The following is a 17,781-nucleotide window of genomic DNA, read 5'->3' on the forward strand; positions in this document are numbered from 1 at the left end:
ATATATATATATATATATATATATATACTGTTCTGAGGGTCACTATATATATATATATATATACTGTACTGAGAGGATGACTATATATATACTGTACTGAGAGGGTGACTATATATATATATATATATATATATATATACTGAGAGGATGGATAGATATATATACTGTACTGAGAGGGTGACTATATATACTGTACTGAGAGGGTGACTATATATATATATATATATACTGTACTGAGAGGATGGCTATATATATGTATACTGTACTGAGAGGGTGACTATATATATATATATATATATACTGTACTGAGAGGGTGACTATATATATACTGTACTGAGAGGGTGACTATATATATATATATACTGTACTGAGAGGGTATATATATACTGTACTGAGAGGGTGACTATATACATACTGTACTGAGAGGGTGACTATATATATGTATACTGTACTGAGAGGGTGACTATATATATATATATATATATATATATATATATATATATATATATATATATACATACTGTACTGAGAGGGTGACTATATATATATATATACTGTACTGAGAGGATGGCTATAGATATGTATACTGTACTGAGAGGGTGACTATATATATATATTATATATATATTATACTGTACTGAGAGGGTGACTATATATATACTGTACTGAGAGGGTGACTATATATACTGTACTGAGAGGGTGACTATATATACTGTACTGAGAGGGTGATATATATATATATATATATATATATATATATATATATACACTGTACTGAGAGGATGGCTATATATATGTATACTGTACTGAGAGGGTGACTATATATATATATATATATATATATATATATACATACTGTACTGAGAGGGTGACTATATATATATATACTGTACTGAGAGGATGGCTATAGATATGTATACTGTACTGAGAGGGTGAATATATATATATATATATATATATATATATACTGTACTGGAGGGTGACTAACTATATATATATACTGTACTGAGAGGGTGACTATATACACTGTACTGAGAGGGTGACTATATATATATGTATACTGTACTGAGAGGGTGATATATATATATATATATACTGTACTGAGAGGGCGACTCTATATATATATATATATATATATATATATATATATATATATATATATACATAACACACACACTGTACTGAGAGGGTGACATATACACTGTATACGTACTGAGAGTGACATATATATATATATATATATGTATACTGTACTGAGAGTGACTATATATACTGTACTGAGAGGGTGACATATATATATGTATACTGTACTGAGAGGGTGACTATATATATGTATACTGTACTGAGAGGGTGACTATATATGTATACTGTACTGAGTGACTATATATATACTTTATACCGTACTGAGAGTGACTATATATATATATATATATATATATATATATATATATATATATATATATATATATATATACACACATACTGTATACCGTACTGAGAGGGTGACATATATACTGTATACCTTACTGAGAGTGACTATATATATATAGACTGTATACTGTACTGAGAGTGACTATATATATATATACTGTATACCGTACTGAGAGTGACGGCCAAAGTAGCAGTGGTGGGTATAGTGTAATAACTTATCTACAATGTGAGAGAGATATATATATACTGTACTGAGAGGGTGACATATATATATACTGTACTGAGAGGGTGACTATATATATACTGTACTGAGAGGGTGACTATATATATACTGTACTGAGAGGGTGACATATATACTGTAATGAGAGGATGACTATATATATATATATATATATATATGTGTGTGTGTGTATATACTGTACTGAGAGGGTGACATCCTGTATACTGTACTGAGAGGGTGACATATATACTGTATACCGTACTGAGAGAGTAACTATATATATGTATACTGTACTGAGGATGACTATATATATATATAAAGGATGTAGCTCGGAATGTTGCGGTGGTCCCGCTCCCCCGGTAATCTTGTCTCCTCCTCCTGCGTTCTTTTCTGTGCAGGTGCTTTCTGGGTGCGGCGTCTACGATGGAACGGAAATCCACGAGGCTTCAGCGTATGTTTGCTCCCCCCTGTACCCGCTCCCCCCTGTACCCGCTCCACCTGTACCCGCTCCCCTGTCCCCGCTCCCCTGTTCCCGCTCCCCCCTGTGCTCCGTCCTCATCTCTCGGTTCTTGCAGGATCTGGTTCACCTGAGCCGGGCCGGGGCTGTGGTGACGATGTTTGCTCCGGCATCCCTCAGTTACACGTCATTGACCACAGTAAAGGAGAAGCGTCGCAGGAGAGCAGGTACCGGAGCCGCCGCCTGTCTCCGTTGTGATTCTCCCGTCAGTAGTGGCTCCCCCTGCTGGACAGGACCGTGGATGATTGACATCTGTCAGGTGGATGAATGTGATAGCCGTGTCCTCTGGGATCGGGTGGAGCTGCGGTGGTTGTGCGTCTCTCCACTGCAGGGAGAAGGGGCGCCGGTGACCCCATAACACGGGGTGCTGGGGTCATGACCTGTCACCTCAGCGCCTTGTGAGGGTCCGATGGTGGGCGCACAGATCCCGGCTATAACCACCAGAGCTGCTGCGTCACCCTCACGGTTCTGTAAACCCTACACTCGTTCTTACCTCAGGTCATTCTCCTCCACTCACATCCAGAGCTGCTGTCAAAACTCTGCTTTCTGCTTATTGGCCTTAGTGACAGTGTTTTAGCTCCACCCTATTGTCAGTCATGTGACATAAACCGTTCAGCTCTAATTGTGCAACCGCCACCTGAGCTCCCGCTACGCCATTCTGTCTAGTGACATGAGACCTGCAGAACTATCAAGATCAGCTCTGGATGTGACTGGAGTATAAGACATGATGTAACAGCAGAATATTGACTGCAGCTCTAGATGTGACTGCAGTATAAGACATGATGTAACAGCAGCTGTGGATGTGACTGGAGTATAAGACATGATGTAACAGCAGAATAGTGACTGCAGCTCTAGATGTGACTGGAGTATAAGACATGATGTGACTGCAGCTCTGGCTGTGGCTGCAGTATAGGACATGATGTGACTGCAGCTCTGGCTGTGACTGGAGTTAAGACATGATGTAACAGCAGAATAGTGACTGCAGCTCTGGCTGTGCTGCAGTATAAGACATGATGTGACTGCAGCTCTGGCTGTGACTGGAGTATTAGACATGATGTAACAGCAGAATAGTGACTGCAGCTCTGGCTGTGACTGGAGTATAAGACATGATGTGACTGCAGCTCTGGGTGTGGCTGCAGTATAGGACATGATGTGACTGCAGCTCTGGCTGTGACTGGAGTATAAGACATGATGTAATAGCAGAATAGTGACTGCAGCTCTGGCTGTGGCTGCAGTATAAGACATGATGTGACTGCAGCTCCGGCTGTGACTGGAGTATAAGACATGATGTGACATCAGCTGTGTAAGTGACTGGAGTATAAGACATGATGTGACTGCAGCTCTGGCTGTGGTTGGAGCATTTCATGCAGGGTTTATCTGTGTAGCGTTGTCTTCCTCTGTGCCCCCGGTCCGGTTAGTCACGTGATGTGGCGCTCTCCTCCGCAGGAACGTTTTGGCGGAGTCGGCCCGGATTGCTCGGGGTGAGATCTCCGCTCTGTCGCAGCTGATCGCTCAGGATCACGACGCCGTTATATTCCCAGGAGGCTTCGGGGCAGCCAAGAATCTGTGAGTATCTGCAGGACTGAGGAGCGATCACAGATCATTGTCACTGACCTTCATGTGATGGGGGGGAGGGGCAGGAGACGGTCGTCCGTCATGGCCGGACACCGTCCTCTGATCACCTGGAAAATGGCGCTTCTCTACCGTATAATAAAGGTGTGGTCAGGCGGTAATATCACACGCAGGCGTCTCTTACAGGGTTAGAAGAACGTGGCAGCACCACACCCGTCCACAGGTTGTATGTGGTATTGCAGTTCAGCACCATTCTGAGCTGCAGTACCAAACACAGCCCATGGACAGGTGTGGCGCTGTTTCTGGAGGAAGGCAGCCACACGTCTATAATCCTGGACAACTACATTAAGGATAACCCCAACTAGGACAAACGCCACAAAGACTCCCGACCGTCAGTACTTGCAGGACACGTAGAATGACTAGCACACTAAACCCTGCTACTACTGCGGATACGTGTGATGTGGAGGGGGGAGGGGCGCCATATATTACACCCGGGATACGGGACCATTCTAATGGCCTCCTCTGGCTCCGTTGTGGCAGTCAGGGGCCACGTTCCAAACATAGTGTTGTCCACAAGCAGTGGACGGGGCCAGTCATGTGACTATGACATGGGTCCTGCTGATTGGTCTCTCATTTTGCAGCTCCTCATTTGCAGTAGATGGTGAATCCTGTCATGTCCTCGCCGATGTCCAGAGAGTTTTACAGGAATTCAGCAAAGTAAAGAAGCCGATTGGGTGAGTCTCCGCACTCCCTACTCCTCCACTCACCCCTGAACCCCATGTTAAAGATTATCTATAGAATTAATCTACATGAAAAATAGTCACTGCAAACATCCTGAGTGACATCCCGTATTATACTCCAGAGCTGCACTCACTATTCTGCTGGTGGAGTCACTGTGTACATACATACATTACTTATCCTGTACTGATCCTGAGTTACATCCTGTATTATACTCCAGAGCTGCCCTCACTATTCTGCTGGTGGAGTCACTGTGTACATACATTACTTATCCTGTACTGATCCTGAGTTACATCCTGTATTATACTCCAGAGCTGCACTCACTATTCTGCTGGTGGAGTCACTGTGTACATACATTACTTATCCTGCACTGATCCTGAGTTATAACCTGTATTATACTCCAGAGCTGCCCTCACTATTCTGCTGGTGGAGTCACTGTGTACATACATTACTTATCCTGTACTGATCCTGAGTTATATCCTGTATTATACTCCAGAGCTGCACTCACTATTCTGCTGGTGGAGTCACTGTGTACATACATTACATTACTTATCCTGTGCTGATCCTGAGTTACATCCTGTATTATACTCCAGAGCTGCACTCACTATTCTGCTGGTGGAGTCACTGTGTACATACATTACATTACTTATCCTGTACTGATCCTGAGTTATATCCTGTATTATACACCAGAGCTGCACTCACTATTCTGCTGGTGGAGTCACTGTGTACATACATTACTTATCCTGTACTGATCCTGAGTTATATCCTGTATTATACTCCAGAGCTGCACTCACTATTCTGCTGGTGGGTCACTGTGTACATACATTACATTACTTATCCTGTACTGATCCTGAGTTACATCCTGTATTATACTCCAGAGCTGCACTCACTATCCTGCTGGTGGAGTCACTGTGTACATACATTACATTACTTATCCTGTACTGATCCTGAGTTACATCCTGTATTATACTCCAGAGCTGCACTCACTATTCTGCTGGTGGAGTCACTGTGTACATACATTACATTACTTATCCTGTACTGATCCTGAGTGACATCCCGTATTATACTCCAGAGCTGCACTGACTATTCTGCTGGTGGAGTCACTGTGTACATACATTACATTACTTATCCTGTACTGATCCTGAGTTATATCCTGTATTATACTCCAGAGCTGCACTCACTATTCTGCTGGTGGAGTCACTGTGTACATACATTACATTACTTATCCTGTACTGATCCTGAGTTATATCCTGTATTATACTCCAGAGCTGCACTCACTATTCTGCTGGTGGAGTCACTGTGTACATATATTACTTATCCTGTACTGATCCTGAGTTACATCCTGTATTATACTCCAGAGCTGCACTCACTATTCTGCTGGTGTAGTCACTGTGTACATACATTACATTACTTATCCTGTATTCTACTCCAGAGCTGCACTCACTATTCTGCTGGTGGAGTCACTGTGTACATACATTACATTACTTATCCTGTACTGATCCTGAGTTATATCCTGTATTATACTCCAGAGCTGCGCTCACTATTCTGCTGGTGGAGTCACTGTGTACATACATTACTTATCCTGTACTGATCCTGAGTTATATCCTGTATTATACTCCAGAGCTGCACTCACTATTCTGCTGGTGGAGTCACTGTGTACATACATTACTTATCCTGTACTGATCCTGAGTTATATCCTGTATTATACTCCAGAGCTGCACTCACTATTCTGCTGGTGGAGTCACTGTGTACATACATTACATTACTTATGCTGTACTGATCCTGAGTTACATCCCGTATTATACTCCAGAGCTGTACTCACTATTGTGCTGGTGGAGTCACTGTGTACGTACATTACTTATCCTGTACTGATCCTGAGTTATATCCTGTATTATACTCCAGAGCTGCACCCACTATTCTGCTGGTGGAGTCACTGTGTACATACATTACTTATCCTGTACTGATCCTGAGTTACCTCCTGTATTATACTCCAGAGCTGCACTCACTATTCTGCTGGTGGAGTCACTGTGTACATACATTACATTACTTATCCTGTACTGATCCTGAGTTATATCCTGTATTATACTCCAGAGCTGCACTCACTATTCTGCTGGTGGAGTCACTGTGTACATACATTACTTATCCTGTACTGATCCTGAGTTATATCCTGTATTATACTCCAGAGCTGCACTCACTATTCTGCTGGTGGAGTCACTGTGTACATACATTACATTACTTATCCTGTACTGATCCTGAGTGACATCCCATATTATACTCCAGAGCTGCACTCGCTATTCTGCTGGTGGAGTCACTGTGTACATACATTACATTACTTATCCTGTGCTGATCCTGAGTTACATCCTGTATTATACTCCAGAGCTGCACTCACTATTCTGCTGGTGGAGTCACTGTGTACATACATTACATTACTTATCCTGTACTGATCCTGAGTTACATCCTGTATTATACTCCAGAGCTGCACTCACTATTCTGCTGGTGGAGTCACTGTGTACATACATTACATTACTTATCCTGTACTGATCCTGAGTTATATCCTGTATTATACTCCAGAGCTGTACTCACTATTCTGCTGGTGGAGTCACTGTGTACATACATTACATTACTAATCCTGTACTGATCCTGAGTTATATCCTATATTATACTCCAGAGCTGCACTCACTATTCTGCTGGTGGAGTCACTGTGTACATACATTACATTACTTATCCTGTGCTGATCCTGAGTTACATCCTGTATTATACTCCAGAACTGCACTCACTATTCTGCTGGTGGAGTCACTGTGTACATACATTACTTATCCTATACTGATCCTGAGTTATATCCTGTATTATACTCCAGAGCTGCACTCACTATTCTGCTGGTGGAGTCACTGTGTACATACATTACTTATCCTGTACTGATCCTGAGTTATATCCTGTATTATACTCCAGAGCTGCACTCACTATTCTGCTGGTGGAGTCACTGTGTACATACATTACATTACTTATCCTGTACTGATCCTGAGTTACATCCTGTACTATACTCCAGAGCTGCACTCACTATTCTGCTGGTGGAGTCACTGTGTACATACATTACATTACTTATCCTGTACTGATCCTGAGTTACATCCTGTATTATACTCCAGAGCTGCACTCACTATCCTGCTGGTGGAGTCACTCTGTACATACATTACATTACTTATCCTGTACTGATCCTGAGTTACATCCCGTATTAGGCGGAGTTCACACGACGCGGATTTCATGCAGATTTTCAGCGCAGATTTTACACTTTGCAATGCAAAAGGGTGAGATCTGCGTCAAAACCGCAACAAAATCTGCGACAAATCCGCGACGTGTGAACTCGGCCTTATACTCCAGAGCTGCACTCACTTTTCATCTTTTTCTAGCATTCCGTGAGGTCACGGGGAGGTGGACATGTAACCTGTATTATAGTCCTTGCCTCTTGCAGGTTGTGCTGCATTGCTCCCGTCCTGGCTGCCAAGGTTATTCCTGGGGTGGAGGTGACCGTGGGGCAGGAAGAAGAACAAGGAGGTAAATGGCCCCATGCTGGGACAGCCAAAGCCATTAATGCACTTGGAGGAAAACACTGCGCCAAGGAGGTTCACATATCCTTTTAATAGATCCCTCTCACAGCCCCGTGTTGCAAGCCATGGATAATTAGATGCATCAGGTGACCCATGGCTGGAACTTGTGTCACCCCTTCTCTATTTATAATGTGGGAAATATAGCGAAGACTGGCATGATGGTCCAGGGGCATCACCAGGGGCATAATCTGTACGACGGGAAATACAAAAATGGCTCCAGACATAACCTGCACTGTGATCCCATAAGACATGAGGACTGGGTGTACAAGAGAGACACAACACTCAGGAGGTGACCTGCGATTACTATTAGGTGGGTTGGGAGGTGTAGCATGCCGGTATTTTGTAGTAATAAGGTTGTGTAGGGTTAAGGGCCTGTTACACAAGACAATATAATTGTATTGTCGATTTAAGAGTTTGCAATCTTTGTCGAGTGTAAACGTGCAGCACTGGTTGGGAGGGTTGTGTAGAGTCAGTATTTGGTTGGGTGGGTGAAGAGGTGGTGAGGGTTGTCTAGAGTCAGTGTTTGGTTGAGATGGTGGATAGGTGGTGACGGGTTTGTAGGGTCAGTGTTTAGTTGGGAAGGTGGATTGGTGGTAAGTGTTGTGTAGAGTCAGTGGTTAGTTTGGAGGGTGGAGAGGGTTGTGTAGAGTCAGTGTTTGGTTGGGAGTGTGGAGTGGTGCTGAGGGGTGTGTAGAGTCAGTGTTTGGTTGGGTGGGTGGACTGGTGGTGTAGGGTGTTTAGGGTTAGTGTTTGGTTGGGAGTATGGAGTGGTGGTGAGAGGTGTGTAGGGTCAGTGTTTGGTTGGGAGGGAGGACTGGTGGTGAGTGGTGTGTAGGGTCAGTATTTGGTTGGGAGGGAGGACTGGTGGTGTGTAGGGTCAGTATTTGATTGGGAGGGAGGACTGGTGGTGTGGGGTGTGTAGGGACAGTATTTGGTTGGGAGGCAGGACTGGTGGTGAGGGGTGTGTAGGGTCAGTATTTGGTTGGGAGGGAGGACTGGTGGTGTGGGGTGTGTAGGGTCAGTGTTTTGTTGGGAGTATGGAGTGGTGGTGAGGGGTGTGTAGGGTCAATGGTTGGGAGTGTGGAGTGGTGGCGCGGGTTGTGAAGAGTCATTGGTTGGGAGGGTGGACTGGTGGTGTGGGGTGTGTAGGGTCAGTATTTGGTTGGGAGGCAGGACTGGTGGTGAGGGGTGTGTAGGGTCAATGGTTGGGAGGCAGGACTGGTGGTGAGGGGTGTGTAGTGTCAATATTTGGATGGCAGAGTGGAGTGGTGGTGAGGGGTGTGTTGGGTCAGTATTTGGTTGGGAGGGAGGACTGGTGGTGTGGGGTGTGTAGGGTCAGTATTTGTTCGGTTGGGAGGGTGGACTGGTGGTGAGGGGCGTGTTGGGTCAGTATTTGGTTGGCAGAGTGGAGGACTGGTGGTGGGTGTGTAGGGTCAGTATTTGGTTGGGAGGGTGGACTGGTGGTGTGGGGTGTGTAGGGTCAGTATTTGGTTGGGAGTGTGGAGTGGTGCTGAGGGGTGTGTAGGGTCAGTGTTTGGTTGGGAGGGAGGACTGGTGGTGTGGGGTGTGTAGGGTCAGTATTTGGTTGGTTGGGAGGGTGGAGTAGTAGATTATATAATGGGGACTTTCTTGGTGTTTCGCTCCTTGACTCTTTCCTTCCACGAGGTTCATGTGGACAAGACCCACCGTGTTGTCACCACCCCGGCCTTCATGGGCCATGTCCCCTTGCACACAATATTTGATGGGATTGGAGCCATGGTTTCTGCTGTGATCAAACTGACTGGAAAGTAAAGACCCCTCGTACTCCTCAGTGATTACTGACCATGATCATAACTCTCACCGGACTCCGCATCTCCAGAGACAACTGACCCCACAATGATAACAAAATCAATGCTGCAATAAAGTCTACTCCACAATCCTGTCTTCTGTGTTATCTTTACAAATTACACCACTGTACAAGCAAGGTTTTCTGTATACCGGGAGTACACTGTATATAGTCACATAGAGGAGGAGGAGTACTCTATATACAGTGTAACTCCGGTATACAGTCACATGGAGGAGGAGGAGGAGTACTCTGTATACTGGGAGTACACTGTATATAGTCACATGGAGGAGGAGGAGTACACTGTATATAGTCACAGAGGAGGAGGAGTACTCTGTATACCGGAGTTACACTGTATATAGTCACATGGAGGAGGAGGAGTACACTGTATATAGTCACATGGAGGAGGAGTACTCTGTATATAGTCACATGGAGGAGGAGGAGTACTCTGTATACCGGAGTTACACTGTATATAGTCACATGGAGGAGGAGGAGTACTCTGTATACTGGGAGTACACTGTATATAGTCACATAGAGGCGGAGGAGTACTCTGTATACTGGGAGTACACTGTATATAGTCACATAGAGGAGGAGGAGGAGGAGTACACTGTGTATAGTCACATAGAGGAGGAGTACACTGTATATAGTCACATAGAAGAGGAGGAGTACACTGTATATAGTCACATGGAGGAGGAGGAGTACACTGTATATAGTCACATAGAGGAGGAGGAGGAGGAGTACACTGTATATAGTCACATGGAGGAGGAGGAGTACACTGTATATAGTCACATAGAGGAGGAGGAGTACACTGTATATAGTCACATGGAGGAGGAGTACACTGTATATAGTCACATAGAGGCGGAGGAGTACACTGTATATAGTCACATGGAGGAGGAGGAGTACACTGTATATAGTCACATGGAGGCGGAGGAGTACTCTGTATATAGTCACATAGAGGAGAAGGTACTCAGTATATAGTCACATAGAGGCGGAGGAGTACACTGTATATAGTCACATAGAGGCGGAGGAGTACTCTATATAGTCACATAGAGGAGGAGGAGTACACTGTATATAGTCACATAGAGGAGGAGGAGTACACTGTATATAGTCACATAGAGGAGGAGGAGTACACTGTATATAGTCACATGGAGGAGGAGTACACTGTATATAGTCACAGAGGAGGAGGAGTACACTGTATATAGTCACATAGAGGAGGAGGAGTACACTGTATATAGTCACATAGAGGAGGAGGAGTACACTGTATATAGTCACATGGAGGAGGAGGAGTACACTGTATATAGTCACATAGAGGCGGAGGAGTACACTGCATATAGTCACATGGAGGAGGAGTACACTGTATATAGTCACATAGAGGCGGAGGAGTACGCTGTATATAGTCACATAGAGGAGGAGTGCTCTGTATACTGGGAGTACACTGTATATAGTCACATGGAGGAGGAGGAGTACACTGTATATAGTCACATGGAGGAGGAGGAGTACACTGTATATAGTCACATGGAGGAGGAGGAGTACACTATATAGTCACATAGAGGCGGAGGAGTACTCTGTATATAGTCACATAGAAGAGGAGGAGTACACTGTATAGTCGCATAGACGCGGAGGAGTACACTGTATAGTCACATAGAGGAGGAGGAGTACACTATAGTCACATAGAGGAGGAGGAGTACACTGTATATAGTCACATAGAGGCGGAGGAGTACTCTGTATATAGTCACATAGAGGAGGAGGAGTACACTGTATATAGTCACATAGAGGCGGAGGAGTACACTGTATATAGTCACATGGAGGAGGAGGAGTACACTGTATATAGTCACATAGAGGTGGAGGAGTACTCTGTATATAGTCACATAGAGGAGGAGTGCTCTGTATACCGGGAGTACACTGTATATAGTCACATGGAGGAGGAGGAGTACACTGTATATAGTCACATGGAGGAGGAGGAGTACACTGTATATAGTCACATAGAGGAGGAGTACTCTGTATATAGTCACATAGAGGCGGAGGAGTACACTGTATATAGTCACATAGAGGCGGAGGAGTACTCTGTATATAGTCACATAGTGGAGGAGGAGTACACTGTATATAGTCACATAGAGGCGGAGGAGTACTCTGTATATAGTCACATGGAGGAGGAGGAGTACACTGTATATAGTCACATGGAGGAGGAGGAGTACACTGTATATAGTCACATAGAGGAGGAGTGCTCTGTATACTGGGAGTACACTGTATATAGTCACATGGAGGAGGAGGAGTACTCTATATAGTCACATAGAGGCGGAGGAGTACGCTGTATATAGTCACATAGAGGAGGAGTGCTCTGTATACTGGGAGTACACTGTATATAGTCACATAGAGGCGGAGGAGTACACTGTATATAGTCACATAGAGGCGGAGGAGTACGCTGTATATAGTCACATGGAGGCGGAGGAGTACTCTGTATATAGTCACATAGAGGCGAAGGAGTACACTATATAGTCACATGGAGGAGGAGGAGTAGACTGTATATAGTCACATAGAGGCGGAGGAGTACTCTGTATATAGTCACATAGAGGAGGAGGAGTACACTGTATATAGTCACATAGAGGCAGAGGAGTACTCTGTATATAGTCACATGGAGGAGGAGGAGGAGTACACTATATAGTCACATGGAGGAGGAGGAGTACACTATATAGTCACATAGAGGCGGAGGAGTACTCTGTATATAGTCACATAGAGGAGGAGGAGTACACTGTATATAGTCACATAGAGGCAGAGGAGTACTCTGTATATAGTCACATAGAGGAGGAGTACACTGTATATAGTCACATAGAGGCAGAGGAGTACTCTGTATATAGTCACATGGAGGAGGAGGAGTACACTATATAGTCACATGGAGGAGGAGGAGTACACTGTATATAGTCACATGGAGGAGGAGGAGGAGTACACTGTATATAGTCACATAGAGGCGGAGGAGTACACTGTATATAGTCACATGGAGGAGGAGGAGTACACTGTATATAGTCACATAGAGGAGGAGGAGTACACTGTATATAGTCACATAGAGGAGGAGGAGTACACTGTATACAGTCACATAGAGGAGGAGGAGTACACTGTATATAGTTACATAGAGGAGGAGGAGTACACTGTATATAGTCACATAGAGGAGGAGGAGTACTCTGTATATAGTCACATGGAGGAGGAGGAGTACACTGTATATAGTCACATAGAGGCGGAGGAGTACACTGTATATAGTCACATAGAGGCGGAGGAGTACACTGTATATAGTCACATAGAGGAGGAGGAGTACTCTGTATATAGTCACATGGAGGAGGAGGAGTACACTGTATATAGTCACATGGAGGAGGAGGAGTACACTGTATATAGTCACATAGAGGCGGAGGAGTACTCTGTATATAGTCACATAGAGGAGTAGGAGTACTCTATATAGTCACATAGAGGCGGAGGAGTACACTGTATATAGTCACATGGAGGAGGAGTACACTGTATATAGTCACATAGAGGCGGAGGAGTACGCTGTATATAGTCACATAGAGGAGGAGTGCTCTGTATACTGGGAGTACACTGTATATAGTCACATGGAGGAGGAGGAGTACACTGTATATAGTCACATGGAGGAGGAGGAGTACACTGTATATAGTCACATGGAGGAGGAGGAGTACACTGTATATAGTCACATGGAGGAGGAGGAGTACACTGTATATAGTCACATAGAGGCGGAGGAGTACTCTGTATATAGTCACATAGAAGAGGAGGAGTACACTGTATAGTCGCATAGACGCGGAGGAGTACACTGTGTATAGTCACATGGAGGAGGAGGAGTACACTATATAGTCACATAGAGGAGGAGGAGTACACTGTATATAGTCACATAGAGGAGGAGGAGTACACTGTATATAGTCACATAGAGGAGGAGGAGTACACTGTATATAGTCACATAGAGGCGGAGGAGTACTCTGTATATAGTCATAGAGGAGGAGGAGTACTCTATATAGTCACAGAGGCGGAGGAGTACACTGTATATAGTCACATGGAGGAGGAGTACACTGTATATAGTCACAGAGGCGGAGGAGTACGCTGTATATAGTCACATAGAGGAGGAGTGCTCTGTATACCGGGAGTACACTGTATATAGTCACATGGAGGAGGAGGAGTACACTGTATATAGTCACATAGAAGAGGAGGAGTACACTGTATATAGTCACATAGAGGCGGAGGAGTACACTGTATATAGTCACATGGAGGAGGAGGAGTACTCTGTATATAGTCACATAGAGGCGGAGGAGTACTCTATATAGAGTACTCCTCCGCCTCTATGTGACTATATACAGTGTACTCCTCCTCCATGTGACTATATACAGTGTACTCCTCCGCCTCTATGTGACTATATAGAGTACTCCTCCTCCTCTATGACTATATACAGTCACATAGAGGCGGAGGAGTACACTGTATATAGTCACATAGAGGCGGAGGAGTACGCTGTATATAGTCACATGGAGGCGGAGGAGTACTCTGTATATAGTCACATAGAGGCGGAGGAGTACACTATATAGTCACATGGAGGAGGAGGAGTAGACTGTATATAGTCACATAGAGGAGGAGGAGTACACTGTATATAGTCACATAGAGGCAGAGGAGTACTCTGTATATAGTCACATGGAGGAGGAGGAGGAGTACACTATATAGTCACATGGAGGAGGAGGAGTACACTATATAGTCACATAGAGGCGGAGGAGTACTCTGTATATAGTCACATGGAGGAGGAGGAGTACACTGTATATAGTCACATAGAGGAGGAGGAGTACACTGTATATAGTCACATGGAGGAGGAGGAGTACACTGTATATAGTCACATGGAGGAGGAGGAGTACACTGTATATAGTCACATAGAGGAGGAGGAGTACACTGTATATAGTCGCATGGAGGAGGAGGAGTACACTGTATATAGTCACATAGAGGAGGAGGAGTACACTGTATATAGTCACATGGAGGAGGAGGAGTACACTGTATATAGTCACATGGAGGAGGAGGAGTACACTGTATATAGTCACATAGAGGAGGAGGAGTACACTGTATATAGTCACATGGAGGAGGAGTACACTGTGTATAGTCACATAGAAGAGGAGGAGTACACTGTGTATAGTCACATGGAGGAGGAGGAGTACACTGTATATAGTCGCATGGAGGAGTACACTGTATATAGTCACATGGAAGAGGAGGAGTACACTGTGTATAGTCACATGGAGGAGGAGGAGTACACTGTATATAGTCACATAGAAGAGGAGGAGTACACTGTGTATAGTCACATGGAGGAGGAGGAGTACACTGTATATAGTCACATGGAGGAGGAGTACACTGTATATAGTCACATAGAGGCGGAGGAGTACACTGTATATAGTCACATAGAAGAGGAGGAGTACACTGTATATAGTCACATGGAGGAGGAGTACACTATATAGTCACATGGAGGTGGAGGAGTACTCTGTATATAGTCGCATAGAGGCGGAGGAGTACACTGTGTATATATATATATAAAACAAGATTAGGTTTAGAAAACCATACCCAATAGAAAACCCAACAAAAAATGCGATATCAATATCAGACGGTGCCAATTCTGAAAGATATATACGTAAAACAAAAAAGAAAAACTATATCAGAAATATAACCAGGCACTCTTGGGTCATGAAAAATTATGAAAATTTATTTAATTATTTAAACTCCAAATCTTTTGAAAATATAAATGTATTCACACAAATTAAAACATTTTTATCTCCTGGCCAGGAAAGGGTTACATATGGATACAAATAACCTCCTATACAAAACGTATTACTGATAAGTAGAAAGCATTGATGTGCACCTTGTTTTCTCCACAAGTCGGGGTAAATAGCATCGATCCAAGAAAAATCGCTAGGTTGAATTCACACCTGCGGTTTTTTCCTTTTTTCGGTCCCAGCTGGTTTGGGGACCATAGATGTTAATGAGCCTGAGCTCCTGTCCCTTCATGAGGACATCCAAGATCAGGCACCTCCCCATTTCTAATTCAATAACCCGTCTGCATTCTACCGATGCGGTGAAAAGAACCGCCACCCCGCTACCCGGCTCGGCCGCAAGAGACCAATAAGATGGTCCACGCCTCCACTCCTTTTTCGCTTTATGTATGGCTGCCAAGTCTGTCAGCCTGGTCTCTTGCAAAAATAAAATGTCGGCCTCAATTCGGCCGAGAAAATCAAAGGCCGCAAATCTAGCCTTGTCAGATTTAATGCTGGCGACATTAATAGATGCCAGCGTCAACGGGGTGGGTGCCGCCATCCTGGGTGATTGAATTAGATGACCTTTTTCCCCTTCCCCTTGCCCTTCCCCTGGTTTTTATCACTGTCTGATGAAGAGCCGAGGGCCCTTTTGAGGGATGCTGATGTGTCCATATCCCTCCCTTCCTCCAGCTCCTCACCAGCACCACTATCAACCTCACCTCCAGGCTCCGAGACAGCGCTTCTCCCTGAGGGTTCCGCATGCCCTGAGGCAAGAAGCTGGACGCCCCCCACAGACCCCCTCGTCACCTTCGCCACATCCTCGCCCCCACACTCCTCATCTGAAGAGGAGATGTCCTTGAGGGTTTGAAAGCGGTTTGAGAGAACAACAAGAGGTGAGTCGGTTGGGCTTTCCTTAGGCACCTGGACCAGGGGAGGAGAAGATTTCTTATCTCCCTTTTTTTTCTTTTTAGCACCCTGCTTGCGCTTTTCATCTAGCCACCGTCTACTGTCCTCATCCATACTTTCATATAGCGAGGAACATGAAGAAGCGGCTTCCTCCTCCCTCTCCAACCTCCTGACCTCTTCATTCAAGTCCTGTTCCCCCAGGGCCTCAGTAGCAATGACACTTGCCCCCGGAGCAGGGCCAAGGGTTACCCCAGTTGCCTGGGGCTCCCCGAGCTCCCTACTCCTTCGACGGTTCTCCAATCGCCTTAACTTGGAGGGTGACTTGCCTTTCTTCCCTGGCCCCTCAGCCCCTTCACCTCCACCAGTGCCAACCACGGCAGGAGCAACCTCTCGGCTTTCTCCCGCTGGGCCCGCCATGGCGTTGGCAAAGGAACGAGGGCAGCGACTGAATGGGTGACCTAGATCCCCACACAGGTGACACCGAATATCCCCACAGGATGCGGCAAGATGACCTATCCCCCCGCACAACGCACACTTCTGCACTCTGCAGTGGGCACTGAAGTGCGTGGGGTCACCACACCTGTGGCAGAGCTTCGGCTGCCCCTGGTAAAAGGCCAGGATTCGGTCCCTTCCTAAAAAGGCTGAGGAAGGGATGTGGGTGACAGTACTTCCTGAACGCTTTAATTTAACCATAAAGGTCCAGGCCCCTGACCAGATGCCAAATTCATCCCTGTTTTTTTGGGGGACCTCCGTTACCTCCCCGTACCTGCTGAGCCAGGTCATAATGTCCATACAAGAAAGACACTCATTGCAAGTTAGGACGGTCACCTTCTTGATTTCGCTCTGACGAGACAACGCTTGTACAGCGAAGTCTCGCCAGCCAGGCTCATTCTTCACCAGCTCATAATTTGACCAAAAGAGCTCCAGGCCCTCCGGCCGAACAAAGCTGATGTCAAATACTGGGGTGCCATAGGGATGTATCAGGGCAAAGATGTCGATCGCCCTGAAATTCATCTTCAAGAGAAGCTCAACTATTTTTGCCCTAGGTGGGCACGTATCATTGCCTCTCCAGCGAAGACGAACAACATTCCTACGAGCCCCCCCAGGCCCGGCTGTCGGAAGGGTCCACACAGTTTCCCCTTCCCTTTCTTCTCGGAAAGCAGTCAGGCCATGCCTGTCTATCCAGAAGGACAGATCAACCGCTC

At 45.2% G+C, this 17,781-nt stretch overlaps 1 pseudogene; it reads left to right on the plus strand.

The window, feature by feature from the left end:
* The window catches only part of LOC142741942 (glutamine amidotransferase-like class 1 domain-containing protein 3, mitochondrial), a 24,843-nt pseudogene extending 14,847 nt beyond the window's left edge, over window positions 1-9,996 (plus strand).
* Window positions 9,997-17,781: the final 7,785 nt, after the last annotated feature.

The sequence above is a fragment of the Rhinoderma darwinii genome, chromosome 2, assembly GCF_050947455.1.
Source record: "Rhinoderma darwinii isolate aRhiDar2 chromosome 2, aRhiDar2.hap1, whole genome shotgun sequence".
NCBI lineage: Eukaryota > Metazoa > Chordata > Amphibia > Anura > Rhinodermatidae > Rhinoderma > Rhinoderma darwinii.